The sequence below is a fragment of the Vicugna pacos genome, chromosome 11 (assembly GCF_048564905.1).
Source record: "Vicugna pacos chromosome 11, VicPac4, whole genome shotgun sequence".
Classification (NCBI taxonomy): Eukaryota; Metazoa; Chordata; class Mammalia; order Artiodactyla; family Camelidae; genus Vicugna; species Vicugna pacos.
This window is the reverse complement of record NC_132997.1, coordinates 14,004,079-14,025,120: the sequence shown is the minus strand read 5'-3', so window position 1 is coordinate 14,025,120 and position 21,042 is coordinate 14,004,079. Positions and strand designations below refer to the sequence as shown.

At 51.7% G+C, this 21,042-nt stretch overlaps 1 long non-coding RNA gene across 1 annotated transcript; it reads left to right on the top strand.

The window, feature by feature from the left end:
- Positions 1 to 5,903: 5,903 nt before the first annotated feature.
- On the top strand, positions 5,904 to 9,567 carry LOC140699649 (uncharacterized). Its single transcript, XR_012077895.1, has 3 exons — positions 5,904 to 6,042; positions 6,161 to 6,252; positions 9,481 to 9,567. It is a non-coding gene; the product is annotated as an uncharacterized lncRNA (long non-coding RNA).
- The last annotated feature ends 11,475 nt before the right edge of the window (positions 9,568 to 21,042 follow it).

Below are 21,042 nucleotides of genomic sequence, written 5' to 3'. Positions count from 1 at the left end.
AGCCAGGCAAGTGTCCTGGCTTCTTTAATGAGTTACCGCAGCAACACCCCTCCCTTCTCTGTGTTAATGTTTCCCACAACCTCCATTACTGCAGATGAGGATGTAATCCTCAACTGAGGCCTCTAATCCCAGAAGACTACCAACCTTGAAAGGGAGGGCCCGTCTACCATCTCTACACCCCACACAGTCTATTTTGAGTCAAGCCCTAGATAACTGCTAATTGACACTGACCCTTGTCTTACTCCTGAGTTTTATCGAAGGAGCCAACATCTGGATGGAACTGAAATTTCCCTGCAGATATACAAGGCTGATAAACCACCCTATTCCAACATCTGATTTTGGGGCTCTTCAAAACCCGGGTAAGGCCCCGCTTCATAAATGACGGGTCCTCCACCTGCCCTTCCCAGGGGTTCTGGGAGGCCGCGGCCACGCAGGGCTAGCCGGACTCGCGGTCCAAGCCCCAGAGCCCGAGGGGGAGGAAAGCCGGAGGCTGTGCCCCAGCCCTTTCCCCCCCGCCCCAACCCGCTCCCCGGCACCAAAGCCCTCCCCGGCCGCCACACCAACCCGGATCCCACCCCGGTCCATGTCCACTGGCCCCGCCAACGGCGCGGCCGTACGTTTACCGTCTGTGAGACGCCGCCCCAGAAAGGATGTCGGCCGCCGACTGACGCGGCCAGAACTAGTGGCCCGGCCAAGCAAGCCGCCATCCCCAGCAGCAAACACCGCCATGGTCCCGGGCAGCTGCACACTTCCGGAGCCCGCTGCCTGCCCCAGAAGCGCACGCCGGCCCGCGAGGAGCGCGGCGTCTGTATCCATGGCAACGCCGCGGGGCCCTCCCCTAGCGCTTGCGTCTGCGTCCTCCCGAGGCTAGACGTGCTAGGGCAGAAATTTCGGAGCCAATGGGAGCCAGGGCGCGGCCAGGACGGGGGTGGGGGGAGGCTTATGGGGCAGCTGGGCGGGGCCGGGGCGGGCGGGGCCGCGCGGACGTCCTCACCTGCAGGTGGCACCGGCCGGAGGCTGGGGCAGTGCTGCCACCAGTGGGCGGGGCGGCGGGGCAGCGGGGCGGGGGCACCCTCACCTGTCTGTGTGCGGGGCTCAGCCTGGGCTCCGGGGCCTCCGCTTGCACCGGAAGTGGACCCAGGCTACCGGTGGGCAAGATAGAGGACTGAGCCCAGGCAGGCACGGCTGGCCAGGTAGGGCACCTGAAGTGCAGATCCGCCAGGCCGGCTGCCGGCCTTGAATACGCGCTGCAAGGCAGTTTCCAAGAAGACGGGATCTGTCCCAAGAGGGGAGGTAGGGCAGGGTGCCAGATGCCTGGTTGGGTGCGGTCTTACAGGAGAGCCACGTTGAGAGGGTGCAGAGCAGCCCCTGTGTTGGCGGGGCTGGGAATTTGGGGTATAGGGTGGGGATGATGTGTGCCATGCCCTGTGGTCTCCCAAAGAACTCGCACCCCCAAGCAAAGGACCCTGCTCCCTCCACCCTTCACTGCATCCCCTGCCTTCCCCAGCACCACCGCCCCTGCCCCCGGAGTGTCCCATGACCTCTCCCCACACCAGGCACTGTCCCTGTTACAGGTACTTATCTCCTGGTGGTTCCAGCCCAAGGGTGGGGGCTGTATCTGATCAGTTAGGATGCCTGGAGCCTTTGTATGAAACCTCAGACTATAATGCAGGCGTGCACAGAGGCCCCTCAAACAGGATTCCCTGCATTCCCTCCCCACCACGCACCCACAGCGCAGCTGCCACACCAGGCCAAGCCTACCGGAGGACCGCTGTTCCCTCTCCTCCTGTCCCTGATCAAGAGTGCACCGCCCACACTGCTGGGTATTTAGTGGGCCTTAGAAGAGCAGCTGGTATTTTCATGGACAAATATTTGCTCTTTTGGGAAGAGTTGAGTGCAAAGGGATGTAGGGTATGCCTTTTCTGTTATCCTGGAACTGGTGACTAGGATGCAAACTTAAGTCAAAGCAGTTTTTAGAGAGAGCTGCAAAATATCTTACCCAAAGATCACTGTTCCCCAACAAAGGCAACACCACCTGGAGGGTGGGGTCCTGGTCCCTCTTTCTGGAGGTTGGGCTTTGCACCCTCCAGCTGGGACAGAGCCCGAAACAGCTCTGAACACGCTCCAACAGGCTTTCCCAGCACAAACTGCCTTTATTTTGAATCTGGCTGAAGGAAGCAGCTGAGAAATCTGGGTAAATCTTCCTGGGTGTAACCATGCCTTTTGTGCTGAATGAAAGAGCGGCACTCCACATGCTTACATCTTAGAACTGAATGTGTGTCGAAGCCTTCATGCATGTAGCATGTTGGGAACAGCGTTTCATGGTGAGGGGAACTATATAACTTACATGTGTATGGGGACGCCCTCACTCCAACAGGCTTTTCCTGCACAAACTGCCTTTATTTCGAAATTGGCTCTTGCTGAGAAATCTTGGTAAGTGTTCTTAGGTGTAGCCATGCCCATTATGCTGGATGAAAGAGCGGCTCTACACTTGTTCACATCTCAGAAATGAATGTGTGTTGAAGCCGTCATTCATGTAGCGTGTTGGGAACACAGAATTTCGTGGTGAGAACTATGTAAATTACATGTCTATGATGAAGAACTCGCTAGAACCGGGTATTCCAGTGCATACTGCCTTTATTTCGAAACTGGCTTCTCAGAAGCCTGTGGTCTCCACTGCAGGTCTGTCTCCAAACCCAGGGCCAGCATGGTGACTCTGCTCCCCCTGTCTATTCTGGAAGGTCTAGGTGTCCTCCATGGCCCTTCCACCACTTTTTTTTTTTGGAAAACTCCGCAGATGGAATGGGCCTGAGAACAGGAGAGCTGGATGCCAGAAGCCACAGCCCAGTGTGTGGCTCCTGGGAGGGGCATCTCCTCTCCGTGGGCTCTGATCTAACCTCCCCTCTCCCCCACCCCCACCCCTCTCCTCCTGCATTTCCTGATTGATCCCTGGATAATGGTCCATACCAAGAATGACCTGGGAGAGATTTTATGAGTCTTTAAGTGGAAAAAAAAGAAAGAAATCTTTAGACAAGTTACTGAAAGTAACTTCCAGCTTTACCGGGAAAGTCCTCATTCCAATGTTTAAGGCTAGTTGACAGGGTGTCAAATTGCTTAACCACTCACATCTGAGCAAGTGCTGCCTCTCTCCAGCTCCCCGCAGCATCCACCTGTGGCAACTTGGCCAAAAGAAGGCAAGAAAGCTCTTTCCCCTCGCCAGCACCAGCGTGGCTTTGGAGTCAGTGGAGGCTGAGAGAAAGGGCCCCGCCCTGAGGTTTGGGGGGCCTCCAGCCACAGCCAGAGGAGCGGGGGTTTTCAGAGTGGCCCAGCAGGGAAACCAGGCAAGGCCACCTGGCCCAAGTCTTCCCTGCCCAGAGAGCCCCATGAACTGCTTTGGGCCACACTCCCCGTTTGGACCCCCTGCAAAAAGGTACCACGGGAGCCACACCTGAGAAGGCAGAAGGACAGCCCTTTAGCCTGGGGTCCCTGCAGGTGTGTCCTGTGAGACCTGTGGCCACATAAGTTCCTTGTCTCTCCAGGTCACTGAAGGGACTGTGCTGGGCATCTTGGTGGTCAGGGACATGGGAACACCTCTAAACTCTGAAGAAGGACAGAGAGACTCTTCCTGGAAGCAAGGATTCCAGGGAGACACCTTGCCCAGAACTGGAGGACTGTGTCCTGAGTAGACCCCTGGGAGGCAATGTGGGGCTGTGGGGTCCTCTTCTGAGAAGGGAGCAGGTGAGTTTTCCGGGGGTGGGGTCCTGCTTTGTCCAGACATGTCCTTGTGTAAGACTCATTTACAAACACCTCCAAGTCCACCTAGGGGTGGCCCCAGAGGTGGGGGTAGAGGAGGAGAGTGAAGGGTGCAGACTTAGGGCCCCCCGAGCCACCCAGGGAGCCAAGGGTCAGTGGGAACATCTTGGGAGTCTAGTGCAGGGGTGGAGGACGAGCACTAAGAACATGCCAAGTCATGCAATAAAGTGACCTGTGACCACGAGACACAGGTGGCCGTACACCAAAAGAGGCAGATAGAAATTTAGACCCAGGATCTGAGAACCTTGAGAGGGGCTGGAGGGTCCCAGGAACCCTCAGGAACAGCTCTTCTAGGGGCACAGACATCCCAATACACACATTTCTCATGGAAGCTTTTTGGGGTGCAGAGTGAGTTACCAGGATCCTGAACTTAGTATGGAATCCCACCCCCTTGTTCATCACGGTTCCTGGCAATAAATTGCTGTCACTTGTCCCTGGACATGCACAGGGGAGCTGACTGCTGTGGGGGTCACTGCAGGACTAGAATCTTCTGGTGTGTGCTCTGTGACCACAGAAACCCAGGGGGATTTCTCAACGGGAGAACCTGGAGACCATGCCTGCAAGGACCACCCTCATGGGATGGCCAAGGAGCTCGTGGTACCCAGGTCACCAAGTGACGAAGTTGTGAGGTTGCCTGGGGTATCCTGGGGGCATGTAGATTTCTGAGGTCAGCACGTGGGCCCAGCACTGCTGGATGGTCTGCACAAAGAGGGGCCTGCCCTCCTGATGATGGCTCTTAACACCTGCAGGGAAACTGCTCTCAGGGCTCCTGGAGGTCCATATTGAGAGTGTCCTGCCAGCCTTGTGGGGTCACCTTCCCCTGATGCAGAAGTAGACCTCTCTCCCTTGAGGCCCAGGGGACACCTGGCTCAGGTCCCACCTGTGTGCCCTGGACACGCAGAACCCCAGAGCTCTGGCACAGCCTGGGGTGTGGTCGTGTCCGGGCAAGGAAGGCCCTGGGAAGGGGCTCATTCAAGGGCAGAGGCCACTCTGCAGAGATGCTGGACCTGGCAGCAATGCACTGCTTCAGTACTCCCTTGGGTTGGGTTTCCAAGCTGTGGGATGGAAGGGCCTCTCCTTCCTGCGGTGCAGTCGGGGGAACTAGATCCATCGTCAAGGTCAGCCCTGAAAATGGAGGCTACGCTACCTCCATTCCTGGAAAGAAAATCAGTCCCCTCCATTCCAGGTGATTCAGAAAGTCATTCAGCAATGTTCGGGGCCCCCACTTTAGGCTTTGAATTAGAGCTGAGCGGCTTAGGAGGCCAGATCCCTGTCCGTGGCTCCAGGAGCAGGCTTTCTGCTGGGGGACAGGATCCTCACAAACACCTGTGTCTTTGTGGGACACTCCCCTCTGACAAGCTGGGAGGCATGGTGTGGTTGTGGGAAATCGTGTTTACATGAGCAGAGGGCCACCATGTGGTGGCGGCACAGGAGACTGTGAGAATGAGTCCCACAGCCTTTCTGGAATCAAAAAACTGGCAAATGTGAAAAAGTGCATAATTTGTTTTATTGAACAGGCTGCTTATGTACGTTTGGAGGACCAGGTTCAAGGACTCAGCATCCCTCCAGGACAATAGCCTCAAGAGAAGAACAGACAGAGCAGGAGGAGATCTGGGGTTTCTCCCAGGAATGAGGTGGAACAGGGATTTATGCAGATTTGCAAGGAGTCCCCGACCACTGAGCATGGGGTTACAGCCCCACGAGACCGCTGTCATGTTTGGCTTGGGCTCTGGCTCTGGTCTGCTCATGTATTCTTCCAGCAGAGTTCCAGAAACTCAGAAGGTGGACTTAGAGGGGCTGCGTTTGGAACCTAGTGAGGAGGTGGAGGGTCCTTTATATTGAGTCCCTTCATCCTAATCACCGTAGCTGAAGCCCAACACCCCCCAGGCCCCCATGGTTGCCGTGGAGGGAGAACAAGCCTGGCAGGCGACCTAGGGGTCCCACTACTGTGTCCTTCCCTTGTCTTCGTTCCCTTTCACCGCGGAAGGTGTGATTGTCTCGTGTCATGGTGGCCTCCACAATGTCCCTCCCAGTAATCTCTCTTCTCCATCAGGTGGGGTTCCCAACCCCGCTCAGCCTTCTCTGCATGGATGCTGAAGGACCAGGCCCACCTGAAGTTCTGAGCTTGAGCAGTAAGGTGGAAACAAAGAAACCAATGGAAACAAAGAAGCAAGTGTTTGTGGCAAAGCTCCCCACCACAGAGAAGCTGCCCTGAGTGGAAGGGAGAGTGTGGGCATGCCCGTTTGTTTCCTGTCTCCCAGTGCTCTTAGCTTTCTTATTGCCTACCTGCATGGTTACAACAAAATGATCTGCAAAACTGAAAATATTTACTCTCTCACTTTTACAGAAAAGGCTGGCCAGCCTCTGGTCCGGTACCAGGCAAGAGATTGGAGTTCCTTTCCAGTTTGGAAACATCTTGGTAGGCCCAGGTTTGCAAAGGTCTTTAAGAGTAGTTACGGAGTTTTGCTTTTAAACTTTTTTATGGCTGTATATACTTGTGAGATGTGGTTGTGATGTATAATTCTGAGCCGGGATTTTCTCAAACTGTTTCTCACTTCTTATACCAGACATTCCTAAATTCCAAGTGGAACTGCATATTAAGGAAGCCATGGAATTTAGCTAAAGGATACAGATTTCATTTCCTTTTAAGCATCGATGTACCTCCATCATGGCAGTATTTGTTATGTGTTATTGATAGGGGAACTAAGTAGTAAACAGATTAATAGAAAATAGGGGATTTTAGGTACACAGGTTCATCTTTTCAACGTTGTTTGTAATATTTGCAGTTTAAGATGACCATTCCTGAGAAACAGGCAGCCTCTTAGAATGAAATAGCATTTCCTCTGAAATATAATTAATTTTTATTTTGTAGACAGCAGGAAGGGTAATAACACATCACACATTTGGGGACGTCAAAGAGAAAATGTAACTTTCTGGGAGCTCACTCCCCCGCCTCCCCCTGCCCTTTTTACTGTCCCATTCTCCCTGGAAGGCTCTTTCTTATCTTCTGCTCATGGCTCCAGTAACTCTTTCTTCCTCCTTGTTCCTCAGCTGGTAACGTTAGTTTTATACTTTGAACAAGCAAACAAGCCAACAGAAGAGAAATTTCACAAGCAACTCCCAGCACATCCGCTCGCCTTCTGTTGTCTGTGACCTCACTCTCGGTGCCCCACTGCTTATTAAAATTGGCATCGAAAGCCAGTTCCTCCAAAAGTCCCCGAGGCCCCATCCCTCCCATCTTCTCTGGGTTGTCACTCCCAAAACCATCCTCTCTTTCACTGCCTCATCTATTTTGTTCTCCTGCTAGTTGGCACCATCAGTATATAAACGTCCATCCTCTTAAACAAACAGCACTCCTTGACCCTAATTCACCCCCACCAATTGCCACCCTGTGTCTTTGCAGCAAATCTTTAAGGAGTTGTTTAAACTCACTGTCTGCATCTTCTCTTGAGCCATCCCCTTTTACACCCACTCTGGCTTTTCGCCTGATCCCTCGCTCTATGGAAACTGCCCTGTCAAGGCCATCAGTGACCCCATGTTGCTAAATATAGTGGTCAATTTTGACTCCTCATCATGCTTGGCCCCTCGGCAGCATTTGACCCAGCTCTTCCATCCCTCCTAACCCGTGTTCCTGCTTCATTCAACCTCCAGCCCATCGCTCTGTCTGTTTCTGCTTTTGGCCTGCTGGCTGGTCCTTTGCCAATGTCTCCTGTTTTTTCCAAACATATACTGTGGGTGTTCCCCAGGGTGCAATCCTGGGCCTCTCCTCTCTCTCTCTGCTATTCCTTTGGTGGAAGCAACCCAGCCTTGGAAATTAGCATGCCATCAATTTCTCGATTTCTCCAAAATTCCCTGATTTCCCCTTTCCATCTGAGCCTTTATCCCTGAGACTCACATCACATTCTTTTCCTTTCATTCATCTTGCTTTCTCATTCATACATATGTTCTACTATGTAATTACTTTTCCAAATTTTGAATCAGTACATATATATCATGTAAAATGCTCAAATATGTATTATTTCCACTAAGATGCTAATTCTACCTTAGAACATTTCTGCACTTCTGTATTTATGTGAATAAAGCGAATAGTATTTCTACAAGCCTCATAGTTAAACACTGTGTTAGTTTGGGGCTATTATGTAACATGAAATAATGGTACATCAACATAGTCGTTTTTCATTTATTTTTATGTAACACCGCGATGAGGTTTTTGCCCTGAAGACTGGTTTTATTGAAATTTTACCTACGTTACGGACAGTCAGTTTATGTGAAAGCCCTCATTTCTCCCCTTTTTTGATATATGTTCCATTTGGCTATATATAACATATACCTTGGCATGAAACAAAATTCCCAAATCATTCACATAATACAATTAATATGTTTAAATTATATTTTTTAAATGTTAAAAAGAAAAAGAAAACAGATTCCTCTACCTATTAGGCACTTCTGTGGCAATATGTAATACACCCCTTAACCATGACATTGAAGAACTGAGCTGATACCAGCCCCTTTCCACCTGCTCAGCCCCACCTTTTCCCATCCCCTTTCCCATCCGGAGAGGACATCCCTCCCATTGTCCAGGCCCAGATGTTGGAACCATGTCCTTTCTCTCTCTTTCTTTTACACTCACAGACAGCAAATCCAGCTTGTTAGAAAATTCTGGATATTCTGTCTTAATTAAATACCTGCTCTCTGCTCCCCGCCCTCCTAAGAGCCACCTTCAGCCCTTCCTGGATACCAATAGCCTCCTGTTTCCATCTTTGCTTTCCTACAATCTCTCATCCACACAGAGTCAGAGGGAGCCTGTAAAAACATACATTGGGGGTGGTGGGTGTAGCTCAGTGGTAGGCCGCATGCTTAGCATGCTTGAGATCCTGGGTTCAATCACCAGCACATTCATTAAAATAAATAAATTACCTCCCCCCAAAAAACACAAACACAAAAGCATAAGTTGGACTACATCATCCCTCCCCTCAAAACTCACTAAGCGGGTCACCATGTCATTAGGAGCCAAAGTCGTCACAAAGGCCTCAGGACCCGGCGTGTTCTGCCTCTCTGCCCACACTCTCCCCCTCACTCTGGGGGCCTCTGGCTCCGGCTCTTCCTTCTTCCTCCGGATCTATTCTGCTTCAAGTTCATTACTCCGTGAGATCTGCCAGGATTGCCTTATTCCCTCCTGCCTGCCTCCCACCCCACCGCCATCACCCGAGTTTGCTCATATCACTCTTTTTTAAAAATTTTTCCAAACTCTTGCTACCCCAACATGCTGCCTGTTTCCTCTGCTAAAATTCTGAGCCCCCAGTGATGGGGAGTGATGTCTATTTTGTTGACTGATAAAGCCCGAGAGCCTTGGGAACGGTCTAGTTAGGAGATTCCCGTACGTAGTAGGAGCTTATACACATTTGCTGAATGAATGTAGGTGCCCTGGTCCAATCCGATGGAGCACTTATGTGACGTGCTCAAAGAATAACTCTCCTTTCCACCTGAGAGGGGGTGACAACTTCCTTGGTGATTAAAGGCAAGAATTTTTTGCTTTATGCTGTTAACCTTAGGCGGGGAGACTGGGGGATCTTCATATATATTTTTAAATTTGGTTCACTCTGCAGTTGGTCTTTGGTCTCTGTATAATTTTGAGAAACTCTTTATGAGTGATCATTCTTTGATCAGATTGAACAGGTTCCAGGGGGAAGGACCAAGCCTGTCCCATCAGCCATCCTATGTGTCATGTCCTGGGACCCAGTGGATGCTCAGCATGTAAGTGAACCGACAGGAGTGAGTGAAGAGATGGGAGCATCTCATTATTGTGGCGGCTCTCTGTCCAATGCCTTGAGATTTGGGGAAGGGTTTACGAGTGCAGAAGGGAGAGGTCAGGTCCTCTGTGCTTTTCCTGAGTGCCCTGGTCTTACCCATTCCCCCAGCCCCCTCTGGGCAGCCAAGCCAAGGAGCTGGGCCACCAGGGGTTGTGCTGATCAATAATCCACCTTCACCCCAAGTCCGGGGGTAGGTACACATGGTTGTAGACACTGGAGTCAGGTCCTTGGAGGAATTCCTCACTGAACTATGTTTTGGACCTTTTATTTTTCTCTAGAACCTCCAGCTGAAGAAGATTGTCTTAGACACATGAAAGTTGAGGACACCTTCTGTCCCCTCGCAACCCAGGTGGGGCTGGGAGTCTGCTGTTTCTATAGCCGGTGGGCTCGAGTTGATTTGGGCATCCCTGTGCCTGAATTCCTGCAGTACACTCGGTGGTAAGGATGGGGGTGCCTGGCAGGGAGGGAAGCGGGTCGGGAGACTGTACAGCTGGGCTGATGTTAACCTGGGGTGAGCGGGAGCCTGCTGATGCATGGCATCTCGGGGCAGGGAACTCTCCACACTCAAGAGGGGTTCCCACTCCCGCAGGGGCCCTTTGATCAGGGTGCTGGGCTGTCAGGGGACCACAGGGGTCCCAGTGAGGATTAGGGTGCCTTCAGGCAATGGGAAGTGTGGGGTCCAGCGGCAATTGAATTAACTGTGCACCCAAACCCAGCCCCCACCTCTTTCAGCCTGTTTCCTAATCTGCAAAACTGGAATGTTTTTAAACATCTCACGGGGTCGTTGATGGGCTGGGACAGACTAGACAGTCAGGAGCTGGAATTCCTCTGTCCCCTGATTGTTTGCCTTCTTTCGGACTCTTTGCTCTCACAAGCTCAGTCTCTCTGTCTCTCGCTCTTTCACTTCTAACTTTCTCTCATGCTCTGGTTTCATTTGATTTCCAACCACCGCCCCTCCCCTCCGCCAATCCCCAGATGAGTGAACTTGATTTCTATGTGTCAGTTCCAAATTCCCAGGAAAGATGCTCTGTCACTCTCTGGATCTGTTGTCCAACCCATGAGTTGTGGCCAGAGGAGCGAGTCCCTCTGGGACCAGCAGATAGTTTCTGCCCAGCCCCCAGCCACCACTGTGGGAGCACATAGCTCTCCATGGAGGAAGTACTGGCTGTGACCTTGTGTCACTAAGTGTGAATTTATGTCTTCTCTTGAACCACCTTCATCCTCCTAAACAAAGATGAAAATTAAACACTCCCGGGATTTGTGTCATGGAACACTCAGGGTGGGGGCTAATGGGGCTGGAATTTCTGCTGTATTTAAGGGGCTACAGTGAATCCCCAACGAGAGCCTGCAAAGGGAACAGCACCGGCCCCACCCGGCACTTAGGACGCTGAGTCTGCGTGACGTTGAGCCAGGCTTCTGACCACAGCTCAGGGGTCTGGTCTGACCAGTTAGCCTTTGAAACCAACCAGCTTTGGATTCCTCAATCCCACCCTAAGGTTTTACCTGAACCATCAGCTTCTGTATCTCTGAAGACAGATGATGAGGGCCCTTCACGTAAGCCGTTCGCACAGCCCTGTTCAGGCCTTTGTGCTGCACGGTCTGCCCGGCGAGCTGACCGAGGTTGGTATTTTACTGATATTAGAAGTAGTCTGGTTTACCGATGTACTGTTTCACTGAACAAGCAACAGAAGCCACTTCTCGCTGATAAAAGCAGAAAAGGGACATAATGAAAAGATACTGGGAGGGTGTGTGGAGTGGCCAGGACCGGAGCCAACCCAGGAGTTGTAGGAGGTGTTAGGGAGCCCCAGGCACCAGGCTGGGAGGGGTGCTACCGGGCCCCCTGCCACCCCAGAAGGGACCCCCCTCCACCCGACCCTCCACCTCACTCACTGCAGGTTCATGTCCCGGCAGGGCCAGGTCACACTGAAGCCACCAGCACACACCTCAGTGGGGCAGCTGGCCCCGTCTGAGCTGCGGGCGTGCCTGGTGTGGGGAGAGGCCCAGTTAGAGGAAGGCGGTTCCTCTACTGTTCCGAGTTAAGGTGCAAGTCAGTGCCCATCACTCAGGAGAGCCAGGTTGGACGGACCTCATTGTGGTGACTAGGCTGTCTGAGTTCACTTATTACTTTCTATGTTTGAAGGCCCTGGAGGGAGAAAAAGTGAAGGTTCTAGTACTTATTTTGTGTTTCCCACGTACCAGGTGTGGTAAGCAAGCCACTTCAGACAAGGCCCAGAGCAACCACGTAAATAGGCCACGGAGCAAGTCGTGCAGTCAGGCCTCTGTGGTCCCGAAACCCGTTTCCCCATCGGCTCCATAGTTACCAGTGGAAACTAGGTGGATTTATGGGACTGTGTGCTCCTGTGGGGGCTGGGATATGTGTGTTTAAGTCCACATCTTCAGAAACTCGGCTAGAACCATAGCCACTGATTGCACAGTGGCAGAGGAAGGGAGGATTCCAGCCTCTGGTCCAGCTCGTGTGCAGCTCAGAAGTTCTTCCTCCTGTCCTGAAAATAACACCAGATCTGAGGGAGCTGCAAACCCACTGCTCTTCTTAGATCCCAGAAAACTGAGGGGGAAAGCTGCTCCCAACCCAGAGAGGTTGCAAAGGGAACAGCGGGCAGGCTTGGAGAGTCACAGCTCCCAAGGCAGAACCTGCTTTTGTAAGAATCCCGGGGGCAGGTAGATTTAACAGGTCCCTGAGGCCAGCAGGAGGCTCAGAGTGGGGAAATCAGAGTGTGACAACTCCAGGGGGCCAGTCAGAGGGGCCCCATGCTCTTTTTCATGTATTTTACATCCAGGACCGTGTCCTGTTCTCAGAATGAAGGTCAGAGGATAACTCCTCATTCTTCCTGCCTGGAAAGGAGAAAATAACTGTATTGAAATACACCCAGAACATTCCGTTTCATTGGGGGAAGTTGTTTTTTGTTTGTTTGTTTTTTTAATGAGAAATAATTTTACCAGAGCCTAACCAACCTGGGAGAAGGGAAATCCCTTCTGTGTCACCCAAATTGGGGTGGGGGGAAAGAGACACACTTGTGGAGGTCACAGCTCAGGGCACAGGCTCAATGAGAACTAATCACAGGACTGCAGATGCCCTGCTCTGTCCCGCTCCCCCAACACCTTACCTCCATGTCAGTAGGGCCCGTGTGTAATAACAGGAGTAAAACTAAAAGAAGTAAATGTCTCAGGAGTGTCTAGGGAAAACCCAAAGACAGCGGGGAGATCAAAACAAGGACACACAGGCTGTTTTAGCCTCTCACACCAATAGCTGTAGCAAACTACACACAGCCCAGCCCCAGTAGATAAACAGACAACCTCACAGAAGAAATTATTTATTTTAGTTCTCTTACCCAGTGCATTCCATGGTGCATCCTCGCCTAGAATTGAGTGGAAGCAAGTCCATCTCAGAAGGGACATAACTGAAGAGGGATGACTTCCCAGACTCTGAGGGGCAGAGAGAGCACCAGCCTGGGTTAGAGAAACGTGAGGGGTGGGGTAGGGTGTGGGCTGCCTTCTTCCCCAAATAAGGAACCTTCCTGAGGCCAGCACAGTAGGAGGGAGGGCCATGGGGTGGAAGCAGCCAGACTTCATCCTGAGAACTGATGGGATGCCTCAAAGGGACAATTCAGGTGCCCAAACTGGGCCCTGAGTGTGGGAGCCTGTGGGTCTGACTCAGAGCCCAGGACTGAGGTGGGCGCACAGCAGGCCGGTCTTACTTGGCCGGATCCATTTCACTTCTCCGAAGCCCTGTGTAAAACATGAAGCGTGGACGGCCTGGTGAGCACAGCTCTGCCCTCAAGACCGGTTTCAACTCCTCTCTTCCCAGAGAACAGCATCTCTGAACCCATCCTGGGTGACCTCACAGAGATCACCCTAGTGGCCCAGGCTAGTGACCGGGAACATGTACCTTCCTGCAGGCAACCCCTGACGTCCACTGATGCATCATGTACTGGCAAAGAGTGAGTCCCTGTGCATTGGTCTAACAGCAGAGACTCTGCCAAAGGCCCAAGAGGTGGTGTGTGGGACATGCAGGGGTGCAGGAGTGTAAGCAGTGCAAAAGTGTAACTGGTGACAGGGGTGCAGGGGCTGTGGAGGGCGCAGGCATTTCAGGGGATGTGGGGGTGGAGGGATGCAGAATTGCAGAGTGTAGCAGGGGTTTGGAGGTGCAGGGAGTGTAGGGATGCAGGGAGGTGCTCAGGGACGTGGCCAGGATTAGAAGGCAAGTGCACATCCTTGCTGTCAGCCTGACCCCGGGAGGCTATTGCAATGCTTTGGGGCGGCGGCGGCGGCGGCGGCGGTGGCGGTTGGGAGGCTGCCCGGGCAAGCCGGTCGATTTCTTCTCTTCCCTGCAGCCTGGCCTGGGGTGGGGCTTGGCCGGCGGAGATTCGCCAGATGTTGGACTCCAGGTAAGCTTGCTCCTGGGAGGTGGGGCGGTTAGGTCAGCGGGCGGCGGCAGCGGTAGAGAGGCGGAGCGGGGCTACCCCTGGCGAACGGGTGGAATAGCTGCCATTTCCCGGCTGCTGGGCCTGGGAGCGGCCTCTGCTTCCCCAGGTCGCCGGACACTCCTGTCCCACTCAGCTTGCTGAGTGCGGAGTGGGGGCGGGGCCGTTAAGGTGCGGGGCCCACGGGGGGAGGGGGGCTGCCGCGGGGGAGCCGGTCAATTCGCTCCGCTCCCCCCAGCGGCGGAGCGAGGGGCGGCTTCTGCTGCCCTAGAGGCGGGACGCGGTTCTCCAGAAGGGCTTGCTCCTGGGAGGCGGCGGCGGAGGCGGCAGGGGCAGGGGATGTGTTCCAGGGAGCTGCTCCATTTCTTCTCTCCCCCGCGGCCTGGCTTGGGGGCGACCTCTGCCGCCGGAGATTTGCCTGAGGTCCGACTCCAGGTGAGCTTGCTCCTGGGAGATGGGTGCGGTGCGGTCAGGGGGCTGGTAAGGTGGTGGCTGAGGGCATAGGGAGGCTGCCCCGGAGGAGCTTGTGGATTAGCTCCATGTCTGCACCGCGTGGCCTGAAGGCGGCCTCTGCTGCTCCAGGTCCCGGGACACCCCTGTCCCACTTTGCCTGCTGGGGGCGGGAGGCAGGGTAGTCAGTGTGCAGGGTTGGCGGTGGTCGGCGGCCTGCAGCGGGGGAGCGGCCCATTTTCTCCCATCTTCCCCGCGTCTTGTCCTGGGGGCGGTCGCTGTTGCCCTGTGTTACGAGACGCGTGTATCCTAGTCGGCCTGACCCCGGGAGTTGGACTTGGTACTTTGGGGGTGGTGGCAGCAGCGGCAGGTTTTCCCATGGAGCTTGTCCATTTGCTCCCACTTGCCCCCATGGTTTGCCCTGGGGGCGGTCTCTGTTGTCCCAAGTTCGCCGGACGTCCATCTCCAGGTCAGCCTGCTCCCTAGAGGAGGCCACTGTGAGGTCATGGGCAAGAGTGGTGGCTGCTGCGGAGGTAGGGGCTGCCTTGGGGAGCTGGTGGATTGGCTCCCGTCTCCCCGATGGCCTGGTGTGGGAGTGGCCTCTCCTGCCCCAGATCACCAGACGCACCTGTTCCACTCAGCCTGCTGGGGGAGGGGCGCCCTGGGCGGTGACTTAAAGGTGCGGGGGTGGCGATGGCGGAAGTAGAAGACCTGCAGCGCGGAGCCTGTCAATTTGCTCTCCTCTTCCCCACGACCAATCCTGGGGGCGTCCTCTGCTGCCCAAGAAGCCGGATGCCCGTCTCCAGGTCAGCTTGCTCCTGGGAGACGGGCCCGATGCGGTCGAGGGGCAGAAGCAGTTGCGAAGGCCGGCTGCCCCGCCTAATGGGGCCACTTCTTCTCCTCTCCCCTGACCTGGCCTGGGGACGTCCTCTCCGGCGCAAGATTCGCCTGACACCCCACACCCGGTCTGATTGCTCCTGGGAGGTGGGTGCAGTGAGATCAGGAGGTGGAGAGGACAGGGGGCTGCCACTGGAGAGCTGGAGGATAAGCACCAACCTCTCTGGAGGCCTGACGTGGGGGCGGCCTCTGCTGCCCCTCGTTCCCAGGTCACACTTCTTCGGGTCATATTTCCCCGGGGTTGCAGTAGGGTGCGGGGGCCGCGGGGTGTTGGCGGGGGTATGAAGCCTGCCGCTTGGGAGCAGGGGGTTTAGCTCCCATCTTTTCCGCAGCTTGGCCTGAGGGCAGCCTCTCTTGCTCCAGGTCGCAAAGCAGTTTCCCTGACAGCTTAGCCACCAGAGGTGGGCAGGATGGGCTGAGAGCGCTGAGGCAGCCGCCAAGGCAGCGACGGAGGGGGCTGTCCCTGGCCAGCTGATCAATTTGTTCCCATCTCAACATTTGCTGCCCCAGTTTCGCAGAATGCCCTTGTCCAGTTTATTCTTCTCCAGGGAGGTGGGCGCAGTGCATGCAGCCCGAGGTCTGGGCTCTCCCTTGGGAGGGGCAGAAATCTCTTGTTCTCCTTTGTCTTTATTCTTCAGCGAAGTGGTTACTGGACGCAATTCTTAATTCTGAGAAAGTGTATCCTGTGTTACGGAAGAGCTGCTGGACAGTGAGTTTTCTGGGTGGATTTTCATATCAGCTGATGTCCCAGGCAGGCAGGAAAGCTATTACTCAGAGCTTCTTAGTCTGGGGTTGGTGATGGCCCCGCCATCCTCACCATGCTTTTTAAAAATATGTTACTCCCCTCTTTTTCCTAGGTGACATTTTAGGTTATTGGGTCTCAGATTGCTGGCACACTCATCCCTGTTCTCAAACATTTTTAAACTTGGGTGAAGTGATAAGTAGGGGAAGATGATTTACTGAAAGGTAAGACTACTTAAATTCGCATTAAAGCTACATTCTGTCAATCTTTCTCAAATGATTTTTCTCTGATTCTAAGTCCACGACCTAGTGAATGTTGTACTCCTGTGTAAATCATTGATCTTCACATCACATTTCTTGAGTGGTCAACGAGATTTGTTAATTAGATTATTCCTGAAAGGAAAAGTTCAGGCTTTTCAGAATTCCTTGTCTGATGTCACCCAGGCAGTCACAGTAGAAGACAGAGCTGATATAAAAATCCCTCAGCTGCCTGAACTGCAAAGCTTCTGGGATTACTGATCCCTGAAATGCAGGTGACTCTTGATGATAATCTGGGGGATGGTTTATATGATCAGATTCTTCCAGTCCTATAAATGGGTTCCGTGGCCCCAGCCCTGGGAGAACTGGTCATAGGGGCCATATCGTGAGGGGTGGGATGGGAAGACAATGTGTAAGAGCTGGAATCACTGAGATTCCACACTCGCTAAACACAGACTCCAGAGCCTAATTGTTGTCAGGTTCTGTTCTGGATTTGAGAGTGTGTTCATACATGATTCTTGCCCTTCTGGAGTCACTGCCTGGATGGAAGTAACCTTTACATAGATCTGTGGAGGATGACATTTAAGTAGATAGGCTGTTATGGTTCTCAGTGTGCCCAGGCTTGCTCTTCCAGGCACTCGTGGGACTAACGAGAGTCATGTTATTCACTCATTCACTGATTTATTACCCTTGAATTGATCACTCGTCCCACAGTAAGTGAAAGTAGGTATCAGGAAGCTGAGTTTTGTCCCCTGTCCTATCACTGATTGTATCTGTCAGTCGGGCGCCCTGCGTATGCATTGTGAAATGGTGGTATTTCGTGCCCAATGGGGCAGCACTGTCAGTTCTGAGAATCAGGGGAGACACGTGGGTAGGACAGCACCCTGACACACATGGCACCCCCCACCCCGTGAGACAGAATTGTCGATGCTCAGGTGACCCGATGTAGACCGCGGTGCTAAACCTGAGCATGTTTAGTGATCCTGGTGGCTATGAAAATACAGACTACCAGTCGCTACCTCTGGAGACTCTGAGGGTGTGCACCCCAGAATTCTGCATTTTAAGAAGCACTTTAACGAATCCTGATGAAGAGATCTGAGTGTCCCACGGAGAAACACTGGTGTGCGAGACACCAATATTGAGGATTCTCAGGGAACGATGTCTTTTCAGGTTGGTCCAAGGGCCCTCACTTTAGACTTTTGCCTTGGGTTTAATTGTATGTGTTCAGAAGTGATGTCTTTCACTTCCAGTGCATGTCAGTATGCTCTGTGCAGGGATTTGCTCTCAGTAGATGGCAAAAACTGATTCTTCAGGTCACCGAGCTAAAGTGTGAATGATATTTTATTTTGGTTTTCTTTATAGCAATGCAGAGTCTCCCGAGAAGAGATTCAGACTGAACAGCTTTGTGTCAGACTTTGGAAGATGGCTGCTGCCCAAGGTGTTCTCTGGAAGTGCAATCACGAATCTAGGTCCCTCTTTCACTGCTACATCAATGGAGTGGACCACTTGGACAAGGCCAAAGCTGGTATCCCTACCATAGCCCTTTACAGTGATATTCCGCTCCAGGAAGCCATCAGAAGCAGCAGGTGGCCAGAGGAGGAGCCGAACAGACTCATGAAATGTGACATCCCCAACTTTATCAACACGGACCAGAACTCTTCCTTTGTGGAAAATGATTTCCTGATTTTGTAACTACCGATTGTTCTAGAAAATAAGCCAGTTGCCCAGAACTCACACAAAGACTTGAATTGAGAAACGTGCTTTGTCAGGTATCTTTCTGAAGATGCGAAGTCTGTCTTTGTATGGCAGGAAGCCCCCTTTCACAAAACTGAATGTGTTTGTGTCTGAGAGAGGGAAATGGAGACAGAAAGACGAAGAAGCAGAAGAGAGCCCCCTCAGAAGAGAGCTAGTTAAGGTGAGTTTTTGTGCCTTTAAAAAACATTTGGGGTTTTAGGGGGAACAAAGTATTTACACTGTCTTATTCTCCTCGTTGGAAACCTTGGCCCCGTCGTCAGAGTCAGCGGCCTTGAACGGGGGTTTCACGCTGCGTTTCATCTGGCGCTGCCACTTCCACGCTCTGCCTTTAGCACGTTGCTTTGCCTGTCAGGGTTGCCACCCTTTTAACTGTAAGGTGAGGAGTCTGGAGTGGATGATCCACCCCAACTCTGCTGTTTTGCAAATTTCTGATTTCGTATTCAGATGAGGCTGGGATACACCTAGAGCAGTATAAACCAGGCCCTACCTCCTGCCTATTGCTGGGGCATCCCTCAGGCCTGTGCCTTCTACTCAACCCTTTACTGATCCCAGCTTTTGTCAGGAGCCCAAGTGCCTACCGGGATGGCAGGGGACTTGTCTTTCGTGGTCACGGTGGCCAAGAATTCTATTGGTTGTTCTGAAACAACTCTTCCGAGATCCTCCACCCACCCCTGCTCAAACCTAATGACAGCCCTACGGTTCCTTTCCTAGGAGGAGGATCAATCCATGGTGCATTTTATGACAATCCTGTCCCCAGGAATGCACGGAAGTTTATCAGCTGAGTGAGGGGAGGTGCCTCTGTGTCCCTGTATCTCTGTCTGCTCACAGTTCGCGGCCACCGGCTACTGAACAAGAAAAGTGCTATTCACCATGTTGTGTGTTTTCCAAATGTGTAGGTGATGGTCTTGTGGCTCGTGCATGGGCTTTGATTTGGGATGGTGAAGGGCTTATAAATACCTCATCAACATGTATTCGAGATGGCCTGTTGCCACACAGATTTGATTCATGAAGGCATCAAGCCTGCACACTGGTTTGGAAACAACTTGGTTTTGATCATTCACACTGCATGCATGACTCGCTGCTAATCTCTGGGTGTTTTTTTCATTTCAGATTTATTCACTCCGTGTCTTGCTTAAGCTGAAAAATACATTTGTTTCACCAGAATATCCTCTGATTCTTTGTTTACACACATCCAGTTTTTTTAATTCCTTTAAAAATGATTCTGTGTTTATAATGCCTCCTAATTTCTATCATCTCTGTGTTGCCAGTGGCCTGAGACATGCACCAGATTTGATGCCGGAACTGTTCCACCAAAAGAAATCCCTTTGTCGTAATATCTTTTGAGGAAAATATTATTCTTTAAGGCTCTAACAGTAAGTCGTAGAACAAAGCATGGAACATTTCTTGTAGTTAATACATGTTCATGCAAAAATAAATGATATTTTCATTAAACAATGTTGATTTTAATAACTTTTACAAATGTGAACATTATTATTCATAATTTAAGTAACCAGATAAAACCAGTTATTTACTATGAAGATTGAAAACTATTTACACAGTCTCTTAATTAGAAGTAGCTTTATTAGAAGACTGAAGGGTATTTAAAAGATGGAAAAATACCCATGATGACACCATCATTTTTATTAACTAAATATCAAGAACTGTGCAGGGTTAAGATTTAACCCTCTGCAAACTGCCAAGTTAGCATGAGGTAGTTTGTGGATGCTGCCAGAGGACAGGACACTCCCCCAGGATCAGAGACAAAGGACTTCCAGCCAGCACAGCAGGCAGCCTGTGGTTCAAGTTCATATTGGTTCCTGAGTTCCTTTCCTATTGCTGTTGTAACAAAGGACCACAGACTCAGTGGCTTAAAGCAATACACATTCATCTTCCCACTGTTCTAGGGTGCAGAAGTGCAAGGTCAATGTCAGTTGCTAAAACCAACGAGTGGCCAAGGCTAAGTTCCACACCGAGGCTCTTGGGAGGGATTCGTCTTCCTACCTTTCCCAGCTTGCAGAGGTGCTCACACTACTTGGCCCAGGGCCCTGTGTCACTGTGACCTCTGCTGCCACTTTACATCCCTGTCTCTGACTATATAGATATAGAGGAAGAGTCTTCTACATCTGGTATGGACCCTTTTTCCTAAATGGACATTGTATCCCTATTTATGTGCAGATGAAAACCCCTTCCCTCCAGGGTGCGGTGGCATCAGCTCACAAGATGACCACTCTGGGCTTTAAGTGTCCTCTTTGTTTTGTCATCAGGGAACTTCTCTCTCCATAGTTAGCTCTGTATTACATTGTTGTTATATTTTACCCAGAATTACTGAAAGTTTTACTTAAAAGAGATCCTGATTAGCTCTGTTTACCTGTTTCCAGAGCTGAAAGCTTCAGTTCTAGAGTATCTGTTTGATTTTTCTTAAAAATACATTCCAGTATATTTCTCTGGTGAAAGTCTCTACCCTGTTATCTATTCTCCCATCATTTCCTTATTTTCTTGAATATATTAAAAGTATTTTATAGCCTTTATTGGTAGCTCTGATGCCTACATCACCTGGGGGTTTGCATCCTTTGTCTAATGCTCCTTATTCTCATGTTATCTGTCATATAGTCTGGACATGTTGCATGTCTAGAAATTCTTTATTACATGGCAGACATTGCAAATGAAAAATCCATGTTATCTTCCGTGAGAGCTTTTCTACCTTCCCGTTAGGCAGACAGTGTGAGGGACTGATCATGTCACTCCAATCAGGCGCTGAGGTGGATCAGGACTAAAGTGCCTTTTTTCTTAAAACAGCTTTGAGGTATACTTGGCAAAATAATTTTCACACGTTTAAAGTGTACAGCTTAATACGTTTTGACATAAGAATATCCCCA